The sequence below is a fragment of the Mixophyes fleayi genome, chromosome 5 (genome assembly GCF_038048845.1).
Source record: "Mixophyes fleayi isolate aMixFle1 chromosome 5, aMixFle1.hap1, whole genome shotgun sequence".
Lineage (NCBI taxonomy): Eukaryota > Metazoa > Chordata > Amphibia > Anura > Limnodynastidae > Mixophyes > Mixophyes fleayi.
This window is the reverse complement of record NC_134406.1, coordinates 204,686,871-204,700,238: the sequence shown is the minus strand read 5'-3', so window position 1 is coordinate 204,700,238 and position 13,368 is coordinate 204,686,871. Positions and strand designations below refer to the sequence as shown.

At 44.5% G+C, this 13,368-nt stretch overlaps 1 protein-coding gene across 5 annotated transcripts in view; it reads left to right on the top strand.

Annotated features, from left to right (window-relative positions):
- MTCL1 (microtubule crosslinking factor 1) overlaps positions 1-13,368 on the top strand; it is a 161,396-nt gene that overhangs the window by 37,457 nt on the left and 110,571 nt on the right. The window lies entirely within an intron of this gene.

Genomic DNA, 13,368 nt, shown 5'->3' with positions numbered 1-13,368 from the left:
GATAATTTGAAGTAACTATTGAAGCTGAAACGTCGTTATGTTGGTGGATGAAATGGTGTAATGATACAACGGAAGGTCTGACATTAGCTTTGACCTGCTCTGTAATTCAGGCCTTTTATTGTGCAGCATAATCTCACGAATTTCTAGTTCTCCCAGATTAGAGCAGCCACTCTCCCGCATCCTAGGGAAGTGGGTGGGAGGGGGGTCTCCATGATGCCATTTGTGGTGAATCTCATCATTGTGTTGCAACCGTGCCATTGCGTGGCGGCAGTCCAAACTGTAGGAAGTCACGAACCTACCGACCATGATCTCATTTTCTGAGGTCATAGACGTGGCCTATGAAAATAACGACATGACGTTATATGAAATGTCCGTTGTGTGGGCAGATGACATTACTGAGCACATTAGCACTTACCTCTACACGACAGAAAAAGGACTGTAGTGAAGGAATTAGGAGAGGACACTAAAAGCACCCAATGCCCACCCACCCCCCCCCCCCCCCGCCCCATTCTGGCATCTACAGTCAAAGGGGCCCACTCATTTGAAAGAAGGGAGTCTCCTGAGAAGTTATTATCTGTTGATCATGTGTGATCACCAGACAAATACTTGTACACTACAGACAAAAATTAAGAAAATTAAGGTCTATTTTTAAAAAATGGGCTTCCCATATTATTTCTACAAATTGTATGCATTTCATTCAAGACTTAGCAAAAAACGCATTATCATTTTCAAGACTTAGCAAAAAATGCATTATCATTTTCAAGTGCAGATTGTACATGAAAACCTATGTGTAGACTCCTGCTTTTTGTTGTTTTGGGAACGTGGATTGATGATATTGGTTGATGGGACCAGCCCAAATAGGCTCAGCACAGGGGTGAACACAGCCTCAACTGCGAAAGGGTTAAACTTGTAGGAAAAGTACATACTTTGGTTTCTAGTTATAAATGTTGTATGGCCTTAAGCTTTACACTGGTATTGTAATTCTCTGATTATGAAAATTGCAGAGAAATACCCCGTCATGTTTGGCTATTAAAATATGCATTTAATCAATTTTCACTGCAATTTTATGTATGTGATCTTATTATACAAAGTCAACATAAATCTCTATAACTCTAGCACAATAATGTGCACATTGGATAGAGGTAGTGTTGGAGCCACAGAGATACTTTTAAAGCAAGTAAAGGAATATGTTTTCAAAGTATAAGATTTCTTTGTAAGCTAAAATGGGCATAATAGATCCAAAGGGTGTATTTTGTAAACATTCATTCTTTACTTATTGTTAAGATTATTCTTATTTTTAAGATTATTTTTAAGGAAGAGGGGAGTCTTCACAGACATGTTCTGCCAGATTCACTTTGCTAGAGAGTGCAACGAGCTAATGATAAATGATTGAAAAAGAATCTAGAACCTACAGCGTTAATCCATCTGCACTGGCGTAAAAATAGGCTCAGTGGGCTATACAAATATAAATAAGCAATGATGATACCAATAGAAACAAGTAATTCAGACTTTTTTTTTAAAGCAGAAACACTTTGGGTGAGTATTGCATGAAAATAAATACTTATTTCTCTTATTGCTGGGCCAAATTGATCTGTCTAGTGGAAATTCTTTTGACATAAAAATTAAATAGTTTTCAGGCATACTTATACAGTTGGAGCTAAAACACAAAAGCCTCTCTTTACCTAATTGGAATGTTTGTACCAGGCTCCTAATATGATGAATATAAAGGGGGCCCAGTAGGGAAAGTTTCTCCTGACCTCCCTTTTATTTCCACCACTTACATTTCCGCTAATTAGAAATGTCTATTGAATAATTCCAATAGATAAACAAATTCTTCTGTTTTGTTTATGTTTGGATTATGTACTAGATGCATAACTATTTTGTCAGGTACTTCATGTCAGCTATGGCTTTCTAAGAATCGTTAATGTTTAATTTTTTTTTTAAATAGGCATTTAAAGCATAGCTTGTTGACCTCCTTGTACCAGAATGTCTATTCTTTGTCACCCATGTCAGCCTTTGTGCGCATGCAGATGTGGTCTGATATGCGGGAGTGTGTTTGTGCATCCTGATGTGAGGTGCGCTGCAATTAGCCCTTTGCACCTATGTAAGTCCAGGATTTACACCACTTAGGTGCCCATTATTATTATTATTATTATTAATTTTTATTTATAGGGCGCCACTATGGTCCGTAGCGCCGTACAGGGACAAACAAAATTACAATACGAGGTAAGACAGCACAGTACAGTAAACAATAAGCACAGTAACTCAGTGAGCTCAAAGCACAGCTAGGTCGGGGGGGAGGGGAGAGGGGAAGGTCCGCATACGACGGAGCCCAAGAGGGAGGGCACGGATGACAGGGAAACCCCCAGAGGGGAGAGGAGGGAGCGAGAGGGGCCGGGGGGGAAGAGGGTCCTCGAGGAGGAGGGCTAGGTAGCTGGAGAGCAGAGTTAAAAGTGGTGAAGACAGGAGGAGAGATGACCCTGCTTAAAGGAGCGTACAATCTAAGGGGTGGGGACAGACAGAGAGACATGGGGGAGAGAGGGAGAGAAGGAGGAACGGAGGATAAGGGAAGGGGAATGAAGGGGAAGAGGCAGAAGAAAAGGTAGGAAGTTAAGTGGGAGACTGGAAGGCTTTAAGAAAAAGGTGGGTTTTCAAAGCCCGTTTGAAACTGGACAGATTAGGGGAGAGGAAGGTGGAGATGTAGGGTGCAGTGGAGTTGGCGAGGGTCTTGTATGTAAGAGTGAGGAGCTTGAAGAGGATTCTGTAGGGGAAGGGGAGCCAGTGAAGGGATAGGTAGAGGGGGGAGACAGACGAGGAGCGACGAGAAAGGAAGATAAGCCTAGCGGCTGCGTTAAGTGCAGATCGAAGGGGAGCGAGATGAGATTGGGGGAGGCCAGTGAGGAGGAGGTTACAGTAGTCCAAGCGCTAGATGATCAGAGAGTGAATAAGACATTTGGTGGCATCTTGGGAGAGGAAGGGCCGGATGCGAGCGATGTTACGCAGCTGGAAGCGGCAGGATTTAGCAAGAGAGAGAATGTTGTGGCCAAAGGAGAGAGAGGAGTCGAGGATGACACCAAGGCAGCGAAGTTGGGGGACAGGGGAGATAGAGGTGTTGTCGACAGTGATGGAGAGGTGTCACGGGCACTAGGAGTCTTTACCCAGGTATCACCAGATGATGGACTTACCAGAGCAGTATAGGTGGTAATATGGAACTCTGGTAGCGGGATGATAACGGAACAGGAGACAGCAGATGGTAAGAGAATGCTCGTGGAAAGTCTATGACTAGCAGCACTGGTAATATATAGCTAATTGTACACGAGCAACTGGATGGACAAGGAAACGTGAGGGTAGTCAGTGGTCTGCGGATAGCAAGTTGTACCACTGCTATAGTGAGGAGGAATGTCCAGAAGTAACGAGGAGGTGATGAGAGTCAGCGGTCTGCGTATAGCAAGTGGTACCGCTGTCTAGGTGAGGGAATGGAATCCAGGTGAAGGTATCCGGGAAGTCAGTGATCTGCGTTAGCAAGTTGTACCACTGCTATGTGAAAGGATACAGGAAACTGGTGACTCAGGAAACAGGGAACAGTGGTCTGCCTCTAGCAAGTTGTACCACTGAAATATATCTGTGAGGAGGAGCACGGGGAGGTAAATGCAATGCAGAGAATACACGGGCACACTGAACTTGATCCCACGATGATATGCACAAAATAGTAATAACTGAACAGCACTGCACAATTATACAAAGTCACAAGAACTATCCAGGCTAAAGGTAACACAGTCAAATAATGGCAATAGTCTCAGCGGATAGGAAACTCCAGAGGAGAACAACTCAGTCCAGCAAGATATGCAATACACCAGCACAGTCAATGAGAAGTATGCATACCGTGGTTCAGGAGAGCAGGCTGTCAGACAGAAGTGCAGGGATACCTGAACGGCTGAAGGCCGGCAGGATACGAAGTCCCAGGAGGGTGGAAGCGGTAATCAAGTAGGTGCAGCGCACAGTTAGGTAGACCAGCAGGGATGGAAACAATACTCAGGAAGCAGTAGTATATAGAACTGGACACGTGGAGAACACTGAAGAGTAGAGATGGTCTAGCCGAGATGAAAGCAGCGGAGCGTTGATCCAATGCAGACAGGCGAGTTGACACAAGCGGAGACACTGTAGAAGCATGGAGAGCGGATCAGCTGGCTGCAGACACGAGGAGTACTGGAGGGTTGCGATGAGCAGGGCACTGCAGATACACGGAGGCAGCGGATAGGAATCAGCTGGAGCAGTCACGATGAAACACGGGAGAGTTGAAGTGAGCAGGATACTGTAGATACACGGAGGCAGCGGATAGGAATCAGCTGGAGCAGTCACGATGAAACACGGGAGAGTTGAAGTGAGCAGGATACTGTAGATACACGGAGGCAGCGGATAGGAATCAGCTGGTGCAGTAACGATGAAACACGGGAGAGTTGAAGTGGTCTGGAAACTGTAGAAGCACGGAGGCAGCGGATAGGAATCAGCTGGTGCAGTAACGATGAAACACAGGAGAGTTGAAGTGGTCTGGAAACTGTAGAAGCACGGAGGCAGCGGATAGGAATCAGCTGGTGCAGTAACGATGAAACACAGGAGAGTTGAAGTGGTCTGGAAACTGTAGAAGCACGGAGGCAGCGGATAGGAATCAGCTGGTGCAGTAACGATGAAACACAGGAGAGTTGAAGTGGTCTGGAAACCACAAACGAACAACAGGAATCAGCAGGAGCTGAAAACACGAGGAAACACAGGAACACCTTCAGAGGCTCATTGGGAATGAGACTCCAAGATCAGGCAATGAGGTATTGACCTCAGGTGCTTTAAATAGGGAGTGTTGCCTGATCAGCCAATTAACTAAAAGGAACATGTACTGAAGGTTTGAAAGGACTGCACATGCGCAGACCCTCAGGATGGTGGACGGCCACGGTTCCTAAACACACGAGAAGTAGCACTCACAGTCCGGTGAGTGACAGTACCCCCCCTTTTAAAGGAGGGCACAGAACACCTGGAACCGGGTTTGTCCGGAAATTTGGAATAAAACTTCTTAAGAAGAGTTGGAACGTTGAGATCTTCAGCTTTGATCCATGAACGCTCCTCAGGACCAAAGCCCTTCCAATGAACGAGGTAACGAAGAACTCCTCGCGAAATTTTTGCATCCAATATATGAGTAATCTCAAAGTCTTCCTCCTGATGAATTTGAACTGGCCGAGGTGCTGAAGGAGGGACCGAGAAACGGTTGATGATGAGAGGTTTGAGCAAGGACACATGGAAGGCGTTGGAAATACGAAGATTCTTAGGAAGTAGAAGTTTGAAACAAACTGGATTGATCACTTGAATGATCCTATACGGACCAATAAAACGAGGAGCGAATTTCATAGATGGGACCTTCAAACGAATATTTTTGGTAGATAACCAAACAGGATCTCCAATTTTCAGTGGTGGAATAGCCCGCCTCTTTTTATCTGCAAAAGACTTATATTTGGCAGATGTCTTCTTTAAACAGGTTTTGACCTGAGACCAAATATTTTTGAAAGTTTGACAAACAGTCTCTACAGCAGGAACTTGGGTGGGAGGGAGGGCAGGAAATTCCGGAAAAGACGGATGGTGACCGTAAACCACAAAGAATGGAGTTTTGGAAGATGACTCATGGTACATGTTGTTATGAGCGAATTCAGCCCAAGGAAGCAATTCTACCCAGTTGTCTTGATTGGCTGATGGAGACATTCTTATAAACGTCTCAAGATCTTGATTGACCCTCTCAGTTTGTCCGTTTGATTGAGGATGGTAGGAAGATGAGAGTGCTAATCGTAAGCCCAAAGTCTTGCAAAGGGCCTGCCAGAATCTGGAAACGAATTGTACACCTCTATCTGACACAATCTCAGATGGACATCCATGAATACGAAAGATTTCTTTGATGAAATGCTCAGCCAGGGTAGAAGAGGAAGGTAAACCAGACAAGGGGAATGAAATGCGCCATCTTCGAAAATCTATCCACCACTACCCAAATAGTATTGCCGTTTTTACTGGGAGGAAGATCAGTAACAAAGTCCATACTAATATGGGTCCATGGCTTGGACGGAATGGGTAGTGGTTGAAGCAAACCCGCTGGAGTTCTGCGGGGGGTCTTGAACTGAGAACACAATTCACAAGCGGCTACAAACTCTTTGACATCTCTCCTCATAGAAGGCCACCAGTAACTCCGAGAGAGAATCTCAAAGGTCTTGCGTTCACCAGAGTGTCCAGAAAAACGAGAAGAGTGGAACCACGAAAGGATTTTCCTCCTAAGAGTAGGAGGCACGAGGGTTTTCCCAAATGGTAGCACCTTAGTGGAAGAAGCAGCCAGCGAAACACATTTGGGGTCTAGTATAGAGTGGTTGGAAACCTCTTCAGCGTCAGAGGACGTCACAAAGGCTCGAGATAGAGCGTCGGCTTTTTTGTTCTTTGCAGCTGGTTTGAAGGTTATGATTAACTCAAAACGAGAAAAGAAAAGAGACCATCTTGCTTGACGAGGATTCAAACATTGAGCAGACTGTAGATATGACAAGTTCTTATGATCCGTGAAAATTGTCACAGGATGACGAGCTCCCTCCAACAAGTATCTCCACTCCTCTAATGCTACTTTAATAGCCAGCAACTCCTTGTCCCCGATGGTGTAATTCTTCTCCGCAGGCAGAAGACCCCGAGAGTAAAAGGCACAAGGATGGAATTTCTGTTGCTCCGATCTTTGGGAGAGAATGGCTCCTAAACCAACATTAGAGGCATCTACTTCTAGGAAGAAGGGAAGCGTCACATCAGGCTGTCGAAGAATGGGAGCAGAGGAGAAGGACTCTTTAAGAAACTGAAAGGCTTGAAGAGCCTCAGCTGACCATTGTTTAGTATTGGCCCCTTTACGAGTCAGGGCCACAATAGGAGATGCAATCGAAGAGAAATCTTGAATGAAGCGTCTATAGTAATTGGCAAAACCTAAAAAACGCTGAATGGCACGAAGAGTAGTTGGCTGAGGCCAATGTAACACAGCATTCACCTTTTCTGGATCCATTTGTAGACCAACTCCGGAGACAATATAACCCAAAAATGGAATCTGGGGCAACTCGAATGAACATTTTTCTAATTTGCAGAATAATGAATTTCTCCGGAGTCTGGACAGAACTTCTGCCACATGTTGGTGATGAGAAGGCAGGTCCTGTGAAGAGATCAATATGTCGTCCAGGTAAACGACGACACATACATATAACAAGTCCCGGAAGATCTCATTAATGAAGCCCTGGAAAACAGCGGGGGCATTACATAACCTGAAAGGCATTACTAAATATTCATAATGCCCATCTCTGGTGTTGAAAGCTGTCTTCCATTCGTCACCGGACCTGATTCTAATTAAATTGTAGGCACCATGAAGGTCCAACTTGGTAAAGATCCGAGCTCCCTTAATCCGATCAAATAGCTCAGTAATCAGAGGAATGGGATACCGATTTTTAATAGTAATGGCGTTAAGTCCACGAAAATCTATGCAGGGGCGTAGTGATCCATCCTTCTTTTTTACAAAGAAGAACCCGGCTCCAGCGGGAGAAGTAGAAGGTCGAATAAATCCTCGCTGGAGATTCTCTTGGATGTATTCAGATGTAGCTTGAGTTTCAGGTAACGAAAGTGGATACACACGAGCCCTAGGAGGAGTCTTGCCAGGTAGAAGATCAATCGGACAATCCCATGAACGATGAGGAGGAAGACGTTTAGACTGAGTTTTATCAAATACATCGGCAAATGAAGCATACTGAGGAGGGAGTCCCGGTGAGGAAGGTGAAATGGAGGATTGCTGTATTTTAAGAGGAACGACTTGGGAGAGACAACGATGATGATATTCAGCTCCCCAAGACGTAACTTGAGGAGTGCGCCAGTCAATCTGGGGAGAATGACATTGAAGCCATGGAAGGCCTAAAACAATCGGACTTGTAGTAACAGGAAGAATTAAAAACGAAATTTCTTCTTGGTGTAGCACACCAATCTGAAGCGTTACTGGAGACGTACTCTGGGTGATGAGACCATTGATAAGACGTGATCCATCAATAGCAGTCACAGTAATAGGTGTCTTCAGGGTAATCACTGGTAGGGAGCATTGATTCACTAGGGATTTAGAAATAAAATTTCCCGCAGCTCCAGAATCAATAAGTGCTTGGGACTCAAAGGATTTGGTAGCGAAGGAAATTGTAACATCAAAAGCGCAGACTTTTAATTTCGTAGCACATGGAGAGGACTCCAGGGACCCTAACTTCACCTCTCCAGAACTAGTTAGGGCCTGGCATTTCCCGATTTTTTAGGGCATGAATTGAGCATATGTGTGGAATCAGCACAATAGATACAAAGTCTATTCTTTACTCTTCGGTTCCTCTCTTCAGTAGTTAATTTGGAGCGTCCTATCTCCATGGGTATCACAGGAGATGAAGCTGGACGAAGTTGAGAGGTTGAGCGAAGAGGTGCTTTAACTGAAGTTGTTTTTTCAGACTCCCTTTCACGAAATCTCACGTCTACACGATGGCAAAGAGAAATCAAATCTTCTAAAGAAGTAGGTAGTTCTTGAGTAGTCAGTGCATCTTTCATTTTATCGGAGAGCCCCTGCCAGAAGGCGGCAATTAACGCTTCAGTGTTCCACTGAAGTTCAGAGGCTAATATCCTAAATTGAATGACGTACTGGCCTACTGTACGAGAACCTTGACGTAAACGGAGAATGCTGGATGCAGCGGAGATGACACGACCTGGTTCATCGAATACACTTCGAAACGTGGAAATAAATTTGGCACTATCCTGTAATAATGGATCGTTTCTTTCCCACAGAGGGGAAGCCCATGTGAGAGCTTGTCCAGAAAACAATGAAATAAGATAGGCCACTCTGGAACGATGAGTAGAGAAATTTTGAGGTTGGAGCTCAAAATGAACAGAACATTGATTGAGAAAACCCCTACAAGTTTTGGGGTCTCCATCAGACTTTGACGGAGTAGGCAGGTGAAGCGTGGAAGCCGTAGACACCTGGGATGGCACTGGGGAAACGGAGGAAAGCACAGGAGCATCAGCATTAGCTGTGATATTCTGTCCAGATGTTCCTTGGGAGGCTAACGCCTGGTAACATTGTAACAACAGCTGTTGGCGAGCATCCTGTTGCTCCATACGGGTGACCAGATGCTGCAGCATCTCTTAAGCTGTAGGTTCCGAATCTGGGTCTGTCATGGCCTGATCTTACTGTCACGGGCACTAGGAGTCTTTACCCAGGTATCACCAGATGATGGACTTACCAGAGCAGTATAGGTGGTAATATGGTACTCTGGTAGCGGGATGATAACGGAACAGGAGACAGCAGATGGTAAGAGAATGCTCGTGGAAAGTCTATGACTAGCAGCACTGGTAATATATAGCTAATTGTACACGAGGAACTGGATGGACAAGGAAACGTGAGGGTAGTCAGTGGTCTGCGGATAGCAAGTTGTACCACTGCTATAGTGAGGAGGAATGTCCAGAAGTAACGAGGAGGTGATGAGAGTCAGCGGTCTGCGTATAGCAAGTGGTACCGCTGTCTAGGTGAGGGAATGGAATCCAGGTGAAGGTATCCGGGAAGTCAGAGATCTGCGTTAGCAAGTTGTACCACTGCTATGTGAAAGGATACAGGAAACTGGTGACTCAGGAAACAGGGAACAGTGGTCTGCCTCTAGCAAGTTGTACCACTGAAATATATCTGTGAGGAGGAGCACGGGGAGGTAAATGCAATGCAGAGAATACACGGGCACACTGAACTTGATCCCACGATGATATGCACAAAATAGTAATAACTGAACAGCACTGCACAATTATACAAAGTCACAAGAACTATCCAGGCTAAAGGTAACACAGTCAAATGATGGCAATAGTCTCAGCGGATAGGAAACTCCAGAGGAGAACAACTCAGTCCAGCAAGATATGCAATACACCAGCACAGTCAATGAGAAGTATGCATACCGTGGTTCAGGAGAGCAGGCTGTCAGACAGAAGTGCAGGGATACCTGAACGGCTGAAGGCCGGCAGGATACGAAGTCCCAGGAGGGTGGAAGCGGTAATCAAGTAGGTGCAGCGCACAGGTAGGTAGACCAGCAGGGATGGAAACAATACTCAGGAAGCAGTAGTATATAGAACTGGACACCTGAAGAACACTGAAGAGTAGAGATGGTCTAGCCGAGATGAAAGCAGCCGAGCGTTGATCCACAGCAGACAGGCGAGTTGACACAAGCGGAGACACTGTAGAAGCACGGAGAGCGGATCAGCTGGCTGCAGACACGAGGAGTACTGGAGGGTTGCGATGAGCAGGGCACTGCAGATACACGGAGGCAGCGGATAGGAATCAGCTGGAGCAGTCACGATGAAACACGGGAGAGTTGAAGTGAGCAGGATACTGTAGATACACGGAGGCAGCGGATAGGAATCAGCTGGAGCAGTCACGATGAAACACGGGAGAGTTGAAGTGAGCAGGATACTGTAGATACACGGAGGCAGCGGATAGGAATCAGCTGGTGCAGTAACGATGAAACACGGGAGAGTTGAAGTGGTCTGGAAACTGTAGAAGCACGGAGGCAACGGATAGGAATCAGCTGGTGCAGTAACGATGAAACACAGGAGAATTGAAGTGGTCTGGAAACTGTAGAAGCACGGAGGCAGCGGATAGGAATCAGCTGGTGCAGTAACGATGAAACACAGGAGAGTTGAAGTGGTCTGGAAACTGTAGAAGCACGGAGGCAGCGGATAGGAATCAGCTGGTGCAGTAACGATGAAACACAGGAGAGTTGAAGTGGTCTGGAAACCACAAACGAACAACAGGAATCAGCAGGAGCTGAAAACATGAGGAAACACCTTCAGAGGCTCATGGGGAATGAGACTCCAAGATCAGGCAACGAGGTATTGACCTCAAGTGCTTTAAATAGGGAGTGTTGCCTGATCAGCCAATTAACTAAAAGGAACATGTACTGAAGGTTTGAAAGGACTGCACATGCGCAGACCCTCAGGATGGTGGACGGCCACGGTTCCTAAACACACGAGAAGTAGCACTCACAGTCCGGTGAGTGACAAGAGGTCAGAAGGGGGCGAGGTGTGAGACGGAGGATAGACTATGAGTTCAGTTTTGGCGTGGTTAAGTTTGAGGAATCGAGAGGACATCCAGGAGGAGATGGCAGAGAGGCAGGCGGACACCCTAGAGAGGAGGGAGGGAGAGAGATCAGGAGAGGAGAGGTATAGTTGAGTGTCGTCAGCGTAGAGGTGGTAGTTTTTATATGTGTTACTGTTCTGTTATACTCACTGTAACTATGTTTTGACTTGTCGTCTGCCTTCAATCTTTGCCCGTTTCTGACCGTCTTCACTTTTTTACTGTATTGACGGACAGATTGGATTGTTTCTGACTACATTTACCAGTCTTGTCTGATAGGTAGTTATACTTGTCAGCAAATATAGCTACTGTCTGGGGGCAAAAGAGTACTGTTAAAGTACTGGTTAGGAGTAAATTAAGAAAGGAAGTGCAGTTAAGCATCTTGGCAAAACCACTGCAGGTGTTGGGGTTCAAATTTAAACTCTCTGGACAGATTTTTTAGTTGGGAGGAGAACGCATCCTAGCTCATACCTCAAATTGCTGTGTAAAAAGAAAGCTGTCCTGAACCTGAAAAATTATTTTTTTTGGGTTTGTCAAGGTGCAAATTTACACCTATTAGCTCTAATTGAGTTCTATGGGAATGGCAATTGTTAAAGGTGGGAACCAAGTCTAGCCTGACTATTGCTTCTGAAGTACTGGATACACTATCATAGAATATTATTTATGTAATGATTCCAGAATCATTCTCACCCAGCAAGTGCCAAGTATTCTTTTTTAATGATTTTTTTTCTTCTCATTAATTATATACTTGAATTGCAACATATAGGGTGGGGAGGGAAGTGATACATTACTTATGTATGTAGTCACACTTTCACATTTATTGATACATAACGGAGAATTCAATTCCAGGCAAAGTGCTGCTGGAGTAGAGATTCTGCGGCGTTGTCTGAGATGAGATCTCCACTCATAGAGGTGCGAGCAAAAATGAACGAAGATTCCTCTATTGTACTAACTGGTATTGTGTGCAGCCGGACATTGTGGCGATGTCCGTCAATAATTTGCACAGATTTGAATTCCCCCCATAATATTAATGTTGAGTTTAGCCCATAGATCTCAACATTTATATTTGTGAGAGTTTGGTGAGAGTGTAAATAAGCAATGTTTTTCCACCTTGTAACATGTGCTATCATTGTTTTTGTTGAGGGTAATAGATGACATACATCAGATATGTTGCAGGCCGTTTACATGGAACTTCGAACCCTGTTTAGTGGTAACAAACTTTTATTATATAAATTATGTATAAATCCAGTTCCAGTGTTTCTTCAGCTTTTATCTCCATCTATTACAAAGTGTAGTGCAGAGTAAAAACCCAAGTGCACCCTCCAATGTGATCACTTCTGCCCGAGCACACAAACCAACAATGTGCCCATTACACTGTCACCTGTGTTTTTGTGACTGTTGAGATATTGGGCCTGATTCATTATGGAAAGTAAAGAAAGAAAAAGGAGTAATTTTGCTTCTGGACAAACCATGTTACAGTGCAAGGGGTGCAAATTAGCTTATTATTTTGCATGTAAGGAAAATATTGGCTGTTTTTTCATGTAGCACACAAATGACTTGATAGCTATATATTTTATAATGAAATATAAAGTTGGTGTAGGACATGCCCAATCCCTACTATAAATCTGTCCCCACATTTTAAATGTACCCCCCTCCTCCAATGCAACATGGTTTTGCCAAGATGCAAAGTTACTCATTTTTTTGGGTTACTCTCCTTAATGTCTAGGCACTGTCTACATATTTCCATGTAATCACTCCTTCAATAACTGACAATTACCTCTCACCTCTATAATATTAAATAACTTGTGAGACAAAGACAGTGGAGGGGTTTCGTTCAGGTGTTAGATATGCGTGTATTGTGCTATTACTGTGCGCACATTGGTATGTAGCTGGTTATACATCTGTGAGACCTCCACTCACTACAGTTCCCTAGGCCAGGCATGTCACACTGGTACTTTTTGTTACATTGGTTACAATGGCAGCCATACACATTGCACTGGGAGAAATGCTACTTCATTATTTTTTTTTTCTAATTTTGTTTTTAAGTGACTGCAATATTTATTCAATCGCATTAGCAAAGATTATTATTATCATTGTTTATTTGTATAGTGCCACTCTATTATGTAGTGCTTTCCAGAGTATAATATCATATCATTCCCTGACCATTGGAACTTACAGTCTAAATTTACTTCCACACA